The sequence below is a fragment of the Danio rerio genome, chromosome 1 (genome assembly GCF_049306965.1).
Source record: "Danio rerio strain Tuebingen ecotype United States chromosome 1, GRCz12tu, whole genome shotgun sequence".
Lineage (NCBI taxonomy): Eukaryota > Metazoa > Chordata > Actinopteri > Cypriniformes > Danionidae > Danio > Danio rerio.
The window spans coordinates 1,148,524-1,164,331 of NC_133176.1; the positions used below are offsets into that span (position 1 = coordinate 1,148,524).

The 15,808-nt window shown below is 39.2% G+C and overlaps 1 protein-coding gene across 1 annotated transcript in view; it reads left to right on the forward strand.

The window, feature by feature from the left end:
• The first annotated feature begins 7,497 nt into the window (after positions 1-7,497).
• Positions 7,498-15,808, forward strand: part of hemk2 (HemK methyltransferase 2, ETF1 glutamine and histone H4 lysine) — a 156,782-nt gene continuing 148,471 nt past the window's right edge. Inside the window, exon 1 of the mRNA XM_073938115.1 lies at positions 7,498-8,461. The gene's annotated coding sequence lies outside the window, so the exon portion shown is untranslated. The remainder of the gene's footprint in view (positions 8,462-15,808) is intronic.

A 15,808-nucleotide genomic window follows, 5' to 3' on the forward strand; every position in this document is an offset into this window, starting at 1 on the left:
TATGCACAGTAAAATCTAAAACTCAGTATTCTTCTTTTGTTTTGTTTTTTTGTCCTTAACATGAATATTATTTTCCTCATTTCTCATTTGTTCTTAGGCCGCTGTGTCTGTGTTTTTCTCTTCGCGACCCCTGAACACGATACATTTCATTTCAGCACAAACTCTGTGTTCCTCATTAATGAAGTCAAATGGTGTTTCAGTCTCCGTCCTCACAGTGTTCCTCCAGTAGCCGTGGGATCATGCGTGTAATGTCTGGCGCTGGAGATGATGTTGTGTTTGGACGGTTTGTGTTCAGCTCTGCTTTCCTTTTCATGAAGATTAATGAAGATGAACAGATGCTGGAGATTCCTGACGCTCCTCGGCTGATAACCTCAGATTCCTCACCGATGCTCTCACCGTTATTTACAGCTCCACTGTTACTTCTCGGAGCAAATCGTTCAAATGCTGCGTCTGAAAAATACTGTCTGCGTAAGAGCCCACAATCCAAACCAATGCAAAAGAGACCTGATGCCATGAAGATGGAGAAACATGATAAAAGGGTGTGAAGGATTGAAGGAGGATTATTACTGGAAGACTTTACTTACTGTGTGATTTCTGTTGAAGCAATGGGAGATCAAATCAAACTACACTGTTATGAATAGATGGATGAACAGATGGATTGATAGAGGGATAGATGGGGAGATAGGTATCAGGATGTTCAGATAGATAGATAGATAGATAGATAGATAGATAGATAGATAGATAGACAGACAGACAGACAGACAGACAGACAGACAGACAGTAAGACAGACAGACAGACAGACGGATGGATGGATGGATAGATGGATGGATAGATGAATGGATGTATATATGGATAGATGGATGGCTGGAGAGATGGATGGATGGATGGATAGATAGATAGATAGATAGATAGATAGATAGATAGATAGATAGATAGATAGATAGATAGATAGATAGATAGATAGATAGATAGATAGATAGATAGATAGATAGATAGATAGATAGATGGATAGATAGATGGATGGATGAATGGATGGATGCATATATGGATGGATAGATAGAAAGATTAAGAGATGGATGGAGAAATGAATAGATAGATGGATTGGTAGGTGGATGGATGAATGGATTGATGGATAGATGGAGAAATATATAGATAGAATGATGGATGTATATATTAATGGAGAAATGGATGGAAGGATGGATGGATAGATGGATTGGGAGTTGGATGGATAGATTGATGGAGAAATGTACGGATGGATGGATAGATAGAAAGATAGATTGAGAGATGGATGGATGGATGAATGGATGGATGGATGGATGGAGAAATGTATAGATGGTTGGATGGATGCATATATTGATGGTGAGACGGATGGATGGATGGATGGATGGATGGAAAAATGTATAGATGGTTGGATGGATGCATATATTGATGGAGAAACTGATGGATGGATGGATGGATGGATAGGTAGATGGATGGAGAAATGTATTGATGCTGGATGGATGAATGGAAAATGGAGATTGGATTGGATGGATGGATGGATGGATGGATGGATGGGGGATGAATGGATGGAGAGATGGAAGGATGGATGGATGGATGGAGAAATGTATTGATGCTGGATGGATGAATGGAAGATGGAGATTAGATGGATGGAAAGATGGATGGAGAAATGTATTGATGCTGGATGGGTGAACGGAGAGATAGACAAATAGATGGAGAGATAGATGGATGGAGAAATGGATACATAGATAATTGATGGATGGATAGACAGACGCATGAATAGACAAAGGTAAATGTATGGATAAAGAGATGTGTGTGTATATATATATATATATATATATATATATATATATATATATATAGATGGATGGATGGATGGATGGAAACATTGATAGAGAGGTGGATGGTATGTATGCATGTATGGACACTCTGACAGACGGATGGGTGGATAAAAGAATGGATAGACAGATGCATAGGAATATAGATGAAAGGATGGTCAGGGAGACGGATAGATGTATCAATAGACAAATGAATAGATTGATGGATGGAGGGATAGATAGACAGATAGAAAAATGTATCAGTATAAAGATGGATAGACAGATAGACAGATCGATGAGTCCTGAACGCTCTGATGCTCCAGTACTGAGTGTGTTTTTCAGATGTAAACATCCTGCGAAAGTAACGTGTGTGTGTGTGTGTGTGTGTGTGTGTGTGTGTGTGTGTGTGTGTGTGTGTTATATAATGTGTGTTGTGTCTGTGGTGTTCAGTGTGTTCATCACAGGTGTTGTGCACCTGTTCTCCACATTCCTCCATCCTCCAGCAGATCTACTGTACACAAACACACATACACGATCCTTACATTACTGACATTCACTCTGTCTGAGCTGCAGATGAAGCAATAAACAGAGCGCTACACTGGCTTTAATACGCTTCTGGGGTCATGAAGCACACCCTAGCAGACTTTACCATGGTAAAATCAAAACACTTTATCTATCAGGCAGGTTTTATTAGATGCTGTTGGTTGTAAATCTCTGAGAAACTTCTATTTTATTCATTTTTTTTAGCAAAATACATTTTATAGAATGTAGGATTATATTTAAACATTCATCAGAAAAAACCCTGGAGTTTTATTAAGAGTTATTATTACAAGACTTGAACTTTACAATACTTTATTATTGGATGTTTGTTGGAAAAAATGTCAGCAGAAATGGAGACTCATCAGAGCAGCAACGTTTCTCCAATCTTCTATTGTCCAGTTTTGGTGAGTCTGTGTGAATTGTAGCCTCAGTTTCCTGTTCTTAGCTGACAGGAGCGGCACCCGGTGTGCTCTTCTGCTGCTGTAGCCCATCCGCCTCAAGGTTGGTCGTGTTGTGTGTTCAGAGATGCTCTTCTGCAGAGCTCGGTTGTAACGAGTGCTTATTTGAGTTACTGTCGCCTTTCTATCAGCTGGAACCAGTCTGGCCATTCTCCTCTGACCTCTGGCATCAACAAGGCATTTGTGAACACAGAACTGCCGCTCACTGGATCCTCTTGTTCAGACCCAGAGATGGTTGTGCATGAAAATCCCAGTAGATCAGCAGTTTCTGAAATACTCAGAGCAGCCCGTCTGGCACCAACAACCATGCCACATTCAAAGTCTCCTAAATCCCCTTTCTTCCCCATTCTGATGCTCAGTTTGAACTGCAGCAGATCGTATTGACCATGTCTACATGCACTGAGCTGCTGCCATGTGATTGGCAAACTAGAAATTTGCGTTAACAAGCAGTTAGACAGCTGTACCTATTAAAGTGGCCAGTGTTTGTTTGTGTGTATGTGTGTGTGTGTGTGTATGCTTGTAATTTGTTTTTTGTATTTTATGCATGCTTCACTCAACTACAAAATTACTGCAATAAAATCTAAAATTTGTCATATTTGTCCTATTTTCAAAATAGGAGCTGTTCAATTTGTGAAATGGTATTTATATTGCAATATTTGTCGCAGAAAAGCAACATATTGTAATATTAGAATATTAGATTGTATGCAATATCCTGCCACCCTAATGTGCATTATAAGTTGTGTGTGTTTGAGTGTGCAAGGGTGTATATATGTGTGTGTGTGTGTGTGTGTGTGTGTGTGTGTGTGTGCGCGTGCGTGCGAGGTTGGTGGGCCACATGATGTTTGCACTGAACACAGCTGTGTGACTTCAGCACATGACCAAAGGAGGCCCAAAGTCAACAGGCCATAATACACACACACACCCATGCACACACACACTCACTCACACATGCACAGATATATCATGACAGAGACTCCAGGCTCACTTTAATCAGTGAGTGGATGTCTGCAAAGGTTCACTCCAGTGATTCAAAGGTGCCCAATAATTTAAATTGCTCTCTGATATCCACATTCATTCATTCATTCATTCATTCATTCATTCATTTTCCTGTCGGCTTAGTCCCTTTATTGATCCAGGGTTGCCACAGCGGAATGAACCACCAACTTATCCAGCAAGTTTTTATGCAGCGGATGGTCTTCCAGCCACAACCCATCTCTGGGAAACATCCACACACACACATTCACACACACTTATACACTATGGACAATTAAGCCTGCCCAATTCACCTGTAGCGCATGTCTTTTGGACTGTAGGGGAAACTTGAGCACCCGGAGGAAACCCACGCGAACGCAGGGAGAACATGCAAACTCCACACAGAAACACCAACTGAGCTGAGGCTTAAACCAGCGACCTTCTTGCTGTGAGACGACAGCACTACCTACTGCGCCACTGTTTTGCCCCTGATTTCCACATAGTATACACATATATTCATTCATTCATTCATTCATTCATTCATTCATTCATTCATTCATTCATTCATTCATTCATTCATTCATTCATTCATTCATTCTCCTACAGCTTAGTCTCTTATTTATCAGGGGTTACCACCATAAACTATTCCAGCGTATGTTTTACGCAGCGGATGCCCTTCTAGCTGCAACCCAGTACTGGGAAACACCCATACACACTCATTCACACAAACCCACTCATACATTACAGCCAGTTTAGTTCATCAAGTGCCCTATAGCGCATGTGTTTGGACTGTGGGAGTAAATGGAGCACCCGAAGGAAACCCACGCCAACATGGGGAGAACATGCAAACTCCACACAGAAACACCAACTGACCCAGCCAGGACTCGAAACAGCAACTTTTTTTGCTGTGAGGCCACCATGCCACCCATGCACATATTCTCACAGTGTGTTTAGATGTGATTTTTGACTATTGTAGCTGTAAAATAACTGCGTAGTGATTTGCAACTGTAATGCACACAGGAATAATATTTGCATTTGCAATAATCACATCAGCATGAGTTGCTTTTGCACTTTTTAGCATTTCTGCAGAATATAAACGCACACGTTTTGCTGGGAAATAAGTATTGCTGAGCTCATGGCTTTGCAGAAACTCGATCCAATAAAACAATTTACGACTGGTGCTGATGTGCAGCTGGCCGCGGCATCACTAATGGCTTTTAAATGTGCTCCTTCTGGGCTTGGGGAGAGAAACTGGGCCTGTGATTTACAGCTCCGCTTTACCTCTGACCTCCACATTCTCTCGGCGCTCGTGGACGCGTGATCGGCCCAATCTGCGCTACTGTGTGTGATTTTTATTGCCATCTTTGGCACAGAATCTTTCTCACAGGTGCCAGTGGAGATAAAGCACGATACGCTGCTGATTTACGGAGACAAGCAGGTCGTAATGGAGGTGTGTTTTCAGATCGCTGCGATGGGGATCAGTGTATTTACTTGGGCTTTATACTCGTGCCACCCATGCAGGATTCGCCAGCCTACTTTTTATTAGTCGCCAATGATGCAGAAAATGACATCATCGTCCTAGTGAAGGTTACTATCGGGACTCGGTCAAGCTCTGTTAAGCAGGATAAAATAAATAAAGGCACGCCAAGCTAAGAGTGAACCAGCTTTTGAAGTTTTATTCAAAGTTCATCCAAAAGTTAGCTAATGTATGGTGCACAGAATGTCATTTACGGTTGTACCGATGTTAATTTTATATATTGGATTTAATTTGAAATTTAGTTTTTATTTGTTTTTATTTTCTTGTTTATTTTACAGGGACATTACACTTGACATTGTTATACAAAGATAACCGATGTTGTGTACATAGGGCATATAGCATAAAGCTAATTTGCAGCCCTCGTCCCTGGTTAGGCTTTACATAAAAATAATAATAAAAATAAAATAAAAAACAGTCAAGAATAAAACACAATACAGCAAACATGTACAATATTTACAGAGCCATAAACATAAGATGCAAGTCCATATGGATAAAGAGAAGTGTAAATGGGACCAACCTGAAAGAGTAATACTTAATGTTCACATTGCTGTAAAGATTTCAACTATTCTTTCAGCTGTACAGAAAAACTGGGAGTTCTGATTGTAACTTTAAATGAACAGGCATGGCATTCCATAGATGTGAACCTTTTACTGAAAAGGACTGACCCACAGCGGTTCTGCATCTGCGGATTCTACAATTCCCACTTACCGCCCCTCTAGTCTTCGCCCCATCACTACTATTAACTCACAAACTACTTTAGGAGCAAGACCATGTATACACTTAAACATGTTTTTTAAAAACGAAAACTTTACAAAACTATCAAAACTTAACAAATTATATTTTTTGACAATAGTGCCATCTTATTGGTTTCTGATCCATTACTTTTAAAGTTTGTTTGTAAAGAGACATTACAGGCTTAACAACTGACTGGGTTGCTTTACCCCAGATTATTGCACAATAAGACATACGTGAAAATATCATAGCATGCACAAACATTTGCGCTGCTTTAGGAGATATATATGGTCTTATCCAACACAATCTCACGGCAATTCGTAACTTTTTCATTTAGTGGCTAATTCGTACAAATCCGTACGATCTAATTCGTACATTTTAGTACGATTTGCGTATCCCCCAATGACGGTTGGGTTTAGGGGTGGGGTTAGGTGCCACGCCTCCTTTTTAAAATCATACATTTTCTTACGACTGAACTCGTACGAATTCGTACAAATTAGCCACTAAACTGCCAAAACGTAAAATACTTACATTTTCTCGTGAGATCAGGCTGTCTTATCATACGAAAACAGTTTAAATTTGTCTTAATAGCCTTAGACATTTTCTTGATTGGGCATCAAACTTAAGCTTCGAGTCTATGATGACACCTAGGTATTTAAATTCACTCACTTCCTTAATTTCCTTCTGGTCAATTTGGATTTTAAATGCATCTAGTGCTCTGTTTTTTGAGGAGAAACACATTGAAACTGTTTTGTTGTTATTTAGAGTTAGACAGTTGTCCTTCAGCCAGTGGGAAATACAGACCAGTTGATTGGTTAACATTTCTGCAGCCTTCTGTGAATGTTCTGCTGTTACATAAATACTTGTATCATCAGCATTCATTTGACAACCAACCTCCTTGCAACTTTCAGGTAGATCATTTACATACAAACAGAAAAGCAACGGTCTCAAAATTGAGCCTTGTGGTACACCTAATTTGCATTTTTGAAGTGTTTACTTCACACCGTTAATTTGAACACATTGCTGTCTACAATCCGGATATGATTTAAACTAGTTTAGAGCTGGTTGTGAAAAGTTAATTTATTTATGAGTACTTCATGATTCACGGTATCAAAAGCTTTTTTAAAATCTAAAATTACTGCTCCCACGACCTTTCCTTGATCCAAACTGCTTTTTAGGACAAAATTACTGTATTTTTATTTTTAGATATTTAAAGGGCCATGAAACCCCGTCGTTTCAGCAGGGTGTTTTCTCACCTCTACTTTGGAAAAAGTCAGAAAAGTGGGCGTGTCCAGCTCTGTTTAGGGGGGAGTGTCGGAGGAACTAAAGTGGGAGGGTGTGGGAGTGTCTATTTGGGTGCTCTGAGTTTCAGAGTCAAAATACACACACAGGAGAAAGTGATGGTGTTTAACCTACATGGACATCTGTAGTCGAATTATTTGCCAAATTATTAAATGTTGGACTTAAACTGCAGTTTGGCTCTTTCATTGAGGGAATTCATTCATGTCCCTCGCGACAAATGAGATATTTGATTCGAGGAACTGCTCTAAGCGTGTATTTTTCATGCAATGTTTGATACCGCACGGCGAATGAGAGAAAAAAACCCTCCGCATTTCCCGGAAATTTAGATGCACACGGCAGGTAGAAAGGCAGAAAGCCGCGTGTGTTATTCCGGTCACTAAATGCGGTAAAAACCCTACACGAGGTTAAAGTTTGGTTGTGGTGGTAACATGTTTACACTCTGTGCAATAGTTAACTTAGTTCAATACGAACAAACTGAATAAACAAAGAGCACTGGTCGCTCACTTACCAAATCTGTAGAGACAGGACAATCACCAGCAACTAGAGCCGCGTCTTTATTAAGAGGAGACTACAAGCGAATCCGGATCTCAGCGTTTGCAGATGAGAACAGCTCTTAGGTAAACAATAATCCTCCTTAGACACGTAAGTTATTGTTGTCGAGCGTAGCGTACACTGTTAATCCACACGTGACTCCAGCTGAGCTCTCACAGACAGAAAATGAAAACAAAACTGGCGTCTCTGTCATCTAAACACTGTGACAGTAATGAATATTAATGAAGTTGCACAATAGAGCGCGCTGATTGGTTTGAACCAAGCCTTACTCATGCATTAATGCAGCACACTGTAAGACGTAATAAGACACACTCTGGCACAGACGTCCAGTCTGCACGCTGGAACACACGCTATTATCTCATGACCGTGACGCAGCTTCAAAAATTAGTTTCAAACCGGAAGTACGAATTTGCTTAAAATAACGCAAAAACAACCAATTTACACTTTTTAGTGAAATATAGGCGTCCTAATAGTGTTTTTAGCAGTGTGGGACACATATACCACTGTCAACAGCTCAACACATGTGTTCTGGTGTTTCGTGACCCTTTAACAAGTGCTGTTTTTTTTTCAACACATTAATATTTAAACAGAGCGACGCGGTGGCGCTGTTGCCTCACAGCAAGAAGGTCGCTGGTTCGAGCCTCGGCTGGCTCAGTTGGCATTTCTGTGTGGAGTTTGCATGTTCTCCCCGTGTTGGCGCAGGTTTCCTCCGGGTGCTCCGGTTTCCCCCACAGTCTAAACACATGCGCTATAGGGGAATTGATGAACAACTTCATGCAGTTTTGTGACCTAATCTAAAATGAGGACTATTCATGTTTTATAAATCTAAAATAACTGCAGGAAACCCACGTCAACATGGTGAGAATGTGCAAACTCCATACAGAAACACCAACTGAACCAGCGACCTTCTTGCTGTGAGGCGCCACTCCTAAATATATTCATATCTTCATAAAACATTTGATAATTAAGAGACTAAACTGAAGCAAAATGAATGAATGAATATATTTTGATGAATGCTGGAAGCCAGTAGCCATTGATTCCGTAGTAGCAAAAACCATCTCCAATTTCGAAATAGATTACAAAAATCTTCATTTGTGCTTCAAAGAAAGCAGCTGAAACACACTTAAAAGGAGTGAAAGTTGAGTAAATAATGAGTCTTATTAAATGTTTAGTTGAACTGTAATAGAATAATGACAAAAACATTTTCCAAACGTAATGGGAACGCTCTAAAAACACACGTTATTAGCTTTCTCTGCGGACGTGTTTCTATAGAGATTAGCTTTATGTAATCATAACTCACCAACATCAAGGTTCACCGACAGCTGACGCCCATTTTACACCAATGTAATCCAAACGACGCATGAAATACCTGAACGTTTACATGAGCGAGAGCACAAGAAGAGCCGATGGACGTGCCGATAGCGTCGCGCTGGGCTGCACAGGATAACAAACACCTCCAGGAAAACTCAAACTGGATTGTCAGATTCACCTCCGTGCCAGAATATCATGTTCTGTGGTAAAAGCAGACTGTTACCAGACTCAGAGACGCGGGATCAAACTCACGCTCATGTTAGTCATTATCTATATATAGTGTCATCTGAGGACTCTTTGATGCTGATATTAATCTTTTGTCTAACTAATTGTCTGAGACCTTGTTGGATGTGCACAGACCACCAAACAACCTCTTATCTTGTACTCTTGTTTTCAGCTCCTCTGATGAAAACAACAGCATGTGTTGTGTTTTGGTTGTGTAAGATTGACGATTCTTGATGATTTAAAGACGCATTATGTGATCTTCTCCACTAGGGGGCTTTATTCACAACAAACAAAGGGCTATTTTGATGCATGTGAGTTGTGTTCTGCATTATATCTTATGGGATTACTGCAGAAATTGTGTTGATGAATGAAATTATTATTTCCCTTTCTACTTTTTATATGCAAATTATAGGTCTTACTGTGTTTTTGTGTGTGCATTTATATTTATAATTAATAATGTAGCAGATGGTTTTCTCCAAAGCAACTTGCAAGTAAGGATAAAAGAAGGACATTTTTCAGAAAAAAGGTAGTGTTCGTTAGAATGTGTGTGGTGCATGCAGACAGTAGAGAGTGTCGTCTACAGGTGGTTTGTCAAGTCCACTCATCTTCATGAAGCAGACTCAGAATTGCACTTTCTTTCCAGAAATATGGAGTGCTGATTCAAAAGTGTCTGGTGCGTACAGAAAGAAGGAAATGTGTCCTACAGGTGTTGTATCAAGCCCACTTATTTATATAAAGAAAGAAAAATAAAAAGAATTAAATAAAGAAAGGAATAAAGGATGAAAGGAAACAAACAAACAAAGAAAGAAAGAAAGAAAGAAAGAAAGAAAGAAAGAAAGAAAGAAAGAAAGAAAGAAAGAAAGAAAGAAACAAACAAACCAAAAACAAACAAACAAACAGAAAAAGCAAACAAACAAACAAACAAACAAATAGAATGAAAAAATAAACAAACAAACAAATAGAATGAAAAAATAAACAAACAAAGGAAGGAAGAAAGGTAAGGAAACAAACAAACTAAGAAAAAAAAAAGAAGGGCAACAAACAAATAAACGAAGGAAGAAAAAAAATCAAACGAAGAAACAAAGAAACAGAAAAAACGAATGAATGAAGAAAGGAAACAAACAAAGGAAGGAAGAACAGAAGGAATCAAAGAAAGAAAATGGAAACAAACAAACAAACAAAAAAGACGGAAGAAAGGAAACAAGCAAACAAAGGAAGGGAGGAAGAAAGGTAGGACTAAAACAAACAGGAAGAAAAGAAGAAAGTAGGAACTCAAACAAACAAAGGAAGGAAACAAACAAAGAAGAAAAAAAATAAACAAACAAACAAAGGGAAGGAGGAAGAAAGAAAACAAACAAGCAAACAAAGAAACAGAAAGAAAGAAAAACAAATGAAGATAGGAAACAAATAAAGAACGGAAGGAAGAATGGAAGTAAACAAACAAAGAAAGAATGGTAGGAAACAAGCAAACAAAGGAAGAAAGAGAGGACTCAAACCAACAAAAAGGAAACAAACAAACAAAGAAAGGAAGGAAGGAAGAAAACAAACACATAAACAAACAAAAAAGAAGGAAGAAAATAAACAAACAAAAAACAAACAGAAAGAAAGAAAGAAAAAACTAATTAATGAAGGCCAAGGGAAACAAACAAACAAACAAACAAACAAACAAAGAAAAGAAGGAAGAAATGCAACAAATAAATGAACAGAGGAGGGAAGGAAGAACGAAAATAAACAAATAAACAAACAAAGAAAAAAAAGGAAAAAATGAAACAAACAAACTAAAGAAAGAAGGAAACAAAAACAAACAAACAAACAAACAAACAGACAAACAAAAGAAAGTAGAAAAAAAACAAACAAACAAAAGAAGGAAGAAAGGATTGAAGGAAAACAAACAGACAAACAAACAAAAGAAGGAAGAAAGAAAGAAACAGAGAGAAAGAAACTGAAAGAAAGAAAGAAAGAAAGAAAGACAATTGTGAATGTGATATTTTTAGCAAACAGAGAGAGAGAGAGTGAGAGAGAGAGAGAGAGAGAGAGGATGAGAGAGATTTTAGCATTCTGACTATTGTTTCTGAAAGTGAAATCTCTGCTATATTGACTCGTTATTAAAATATGACTCGTCTTCTTCTTTGACCCAATAAAAAACCCCAAAAAACCCAATGACCTGAGCCGATTCTGCAGCACGCTCATGTTAACGTCCTCAGATTGCAGTCTCTGCTGTCAGTAAATCAGGTCAGTGGAGGCTTTGGCACTGAACCACATGTGTTTGGCTGGAGTCTCTAGGCACAAACACAGGAGATTCCCCGAATTCAGCCTTCACTCAACCTGACTGTTCACTCCAGGCAATGAGAGATATGCATGGTGACCGCTACCTGTGTTTATTGCAGAGGAGTGAATATTTTGGCTGTTTGCTGGCCAGTTTTCTCTTTAGGTTTGTGAATGTTAGGATGTAAAAGTCATGCGAACTCTATTAACATAGAGCTGCATCGCAAAAAAAGACAGCTAGAATGGATATTGCTGACATTACCCAACATTTTTATGGCTTTTCAGCTCTAAAGCCACACTTTTAATGGACAATAGAAATGATTCAGTTCATCTGCATTGCTAACACCCTAGCAACTGCATAGAAACACATTTGAAACCATTCAGAAACAATATAGCAAAACAATAGCAATTAGATGTTAAAGTTTGAGGACAAACTTTAAGGTGGCTTGAAAAGCAGAGTCTGAAAGTTTGAAGTGGTTTTAAAGTGTAAATAGCATGTTACTAGTATGATTCTAGCTTACAATAGCATGTTACTAGCATGAATTAGCATGTTATTTGCATGATTCTAGCATGAATTAGCATGTTGCTAGCATGTTTTAGCATGAATTAGAATGATTATAGCATGAATTAGCATGTTGTTAGCATAATTCTAGCATTAATTAGCATGTTGTTAGCATGAATTAGCATGTTGTTAGCATGATTCTAGCATATTGTTAGCATGATTCTAGCATGAATTAGCATGTTGTTAGCATGATTCTACCATGAATTAGCATGTTGTTAGCATGATTCTAGCATGGATTCGCATGTAACTAGTATGATTCTAGCATGAATTAGCATGATGTTAGCATGATCCTAGCATGAATTAGCAGGTTACTAGCAAGATTCTAGCATGTTATTAGCATGATTCTAGTATGTTGTTAGCATGATTCTGGCACAAATTAGCATGATATTAGTATGATTCTAGCGTGAATTAGCATGTTACTAGCATAGTTCTAACCTGCATGATTCTAGCATGTTGTTAGCATGATTCTGGCATTAATTAGCATGTTGCTAGCATGAATTTAGCATGAATTAGCATGATACTAACATGATTCTAGCATGAATTAGCATGATATTAGCATGATTTTACCATGAATTAGCATGATTCTAGCAAGAATCAGCATATTAGCATGATTCTACCATGAATTAGCATGTTGTTAGCATGTTTCTAGCAAGAATCAGCTTGTTTCTAGCATGGCTTAGCATGTTGTTAGCATGACTTAGCATGATGTTAGCATGACTAGCATGTTTCTAGCAAGATTAGCATGTCAGTAGCATGTTAAAACTATTAGCATTTGTTAGAACAGCTAGTCATAGTCTATGGAACTGTTGCTAGGGTGATGATATTGGTTGCTAGGAAGTGGCTTGTAAGTAAGTCTAAAGGTCATCAGTGATTGGCTGCTGGCTAGACTGAGTTGAATGAGGCCTGACTCTAGTCTGTAGGACAGTCTGATGTAGAGTTATGAGCTCACAAAGGTGGACTCAATATTAAGTCAATGGCAGTCTTTTACAATGGAAGTCAAAGGGACAGTTGCTAGGGTGCCATAAGTGGTTGCTAGGGAGTGGCTAGTAAGTTTAAAGGTCATCAGTGGTTGGCTGCTGGCTAGTCTGAGTTAGATAAGGCCATTCTTAAGTTTGTAGGAGAGTCTGATGCAGAGTTAAGAGCTCACAAAGTTTGAACCAATGTTAAGTCAATGGGACTTTTGGAAATTTTACGGGTCGTTTTTCGGAAAACCGAAAGTCGGATCAGTTAGAAAAGACATAGCAACCCGAGTCAGACCAGTTTGAAGGTTTGATGAAAGTTTGAAGTATGTAGCTTGAAAGGGTTAGGAGGAGATGCACTTTAAAATTTGTCTCAGAAGAAGAAGTTTAAGTGAGAGAACAGTATGTTGGCTTTTCAAGCCACCATAATTAGACAGCAACACCCTCATCATCACAGCATCAGCACTAATTCCTATACATGAACTGGGATGACTAGCAGATTGATGCGATATTAATTTTGGTTTGACTGTGACTTTAAGAGTGACGGGCTGCTGTCAGTCCTGCTGTCTGAGGAATTGGTCTAGAAAGCTCAGTCTCAGATGGATTCAGCACATGCCGCAGGATGGAGAAGCCATGAGTCTGATTAAAGAACCATCAGAAATGTCATAAAATCTCAGAGATCTGGCTCAAAGATGTCAAACCCCGGTACGGAGAGTCCCTGGAAAGAGCAAAACCTGGCCACCTGAACCCACTCTGACCCATCCTAAGCAAAAGTAAGCACTGGTAAATGTATATCTGTTTTCTTCTATATGTGTCCACGAGCTGCTGCTAGTAAAACTGCCTCTATATTAATCATCTGCGTTTATAAAAGAGGAATTATGGCCTGTAGCCTGATGTAATCATATTTTAAAGGGATGTTTGACACACGAGTACACGCACGTCTCCAGATACAGTTATTTGAATATTAATTCTCTCTCTAGTCACTTTCTCGTGCCTCTGTGTATAATAAATCTAGCTTATTCCTCTGACATTATTATAAAGTCAATCCTCCTCCGTTATACATACCAGGCTATTAAACAGATTTACATTCTGATGTCTAAGATGTAGGTTACAGTGTGAACGCTGCTAATGGGGCCCAATCTTGAACGCCGGCTGATTTGCTTTCTCTGTGATCTTGCAGTGGTGTTAAGAGGAGGCTCACTCACTCAGTGTTGTTTGGTTTTTAATAAAGCTCTCTGAACAGTGGCACAAAAACATGTACATTGCTAATGCAAATATCTGCAAATGTCTATACTGGATTGTTTGGAAAATCATAAGATTGATTAATCACTCATAACCATAACACATGACTGCCAACCATTCAGGAGTGCAATTCCGAAACCCCTTTGTTAAAGGGTCACGAAACACCAGAACACATGTGTTGAGCTGTTGACAGTGGTATATGTGTCCCACACTGCTAAAACACTATTAGGACGCCTATATTTCACTAAAAAGTGTAAATTGGTTGTTTTTGCGTTATTTTAAGCAAATTCTTACTTCCGGTTTGAAACTAATTTTTGTATCTGCGTCACGGTCATGACATAATAGCGTGTATTCCAGCGTGCAGACTGGACATCTGTGCCAGAGTGAGTCTTATTACGTCTTACAGTGTGCTGCATTAATGCATGAGTAAAGCTTGGTTCAAACCAATCAGCGCGCTCTATTGTGCAACTTCATTAATATTCATTACTGTCACAGTGTTTAGACGAGAGACGCCACGTTGTGTTGGAAAAACAAGCGTGAAGTTTTGCTTTTATAGTTTGCTGCAGTTCAGTTTTGTTTTCATTTTCTCTCTGTGAGAGCGCAGCTGGAGTCACGTGTGGATTAACAGTGTACGCGACGCTCGACAACAATAACTTACGTGTCTAAGGAGGATTATTGTTTACCTGAGAGCTGTTCTCATCTGCAAACGCTGAGATCCGGATTCGCTTGTGGTCTTCTCTTAATAAAGATGCGGCTCTAGTTGCTGTGGACTACAGATTTGGTAAGTGAGCGACCAGTGCTCTTTGTTTATTCAGTTTGTTCGTATTGAACAAACTATTGCACCGAATGTAAACATGTTAGCACCACAACCAAACACGCGGTTTTCTGACGCTACCTGCCGTGTGCATCTAAGTTTCCGGAAATGCTGAGTTTTTTTCTCTTATTCGCCGTGCGGTATCAAACATTGCATGAAAAATACACGCTTAGAGCAGTTCCTCCAATCAAATATCTCGTTTGTGGCGAGGGGCATGAATGAATTCCCTGAATGAAAGAGCCAAACTGCAGTTTAAGTCCAGCATTTAATAATTTGGCAAATAATTCGACTACAGATGTCCATGTAAACACAGTCACATTGTCCGCTGTCGGTGTGTGTTTTGACTTTGAAACTCAGAGCGCCCAAATAGACACTCCCACACCAAGCCTCTTTTCTTCCTCCGACACTCCCCCCTAAACAGAGCTGGACACGCCCACTTTTCTGACTTTTTCCAAAGTAGAGGTGAGAAAACACCCTGCTGAAACGAGGGGCTTTCATGGCCCTTTAAAGGCTGATTTATAC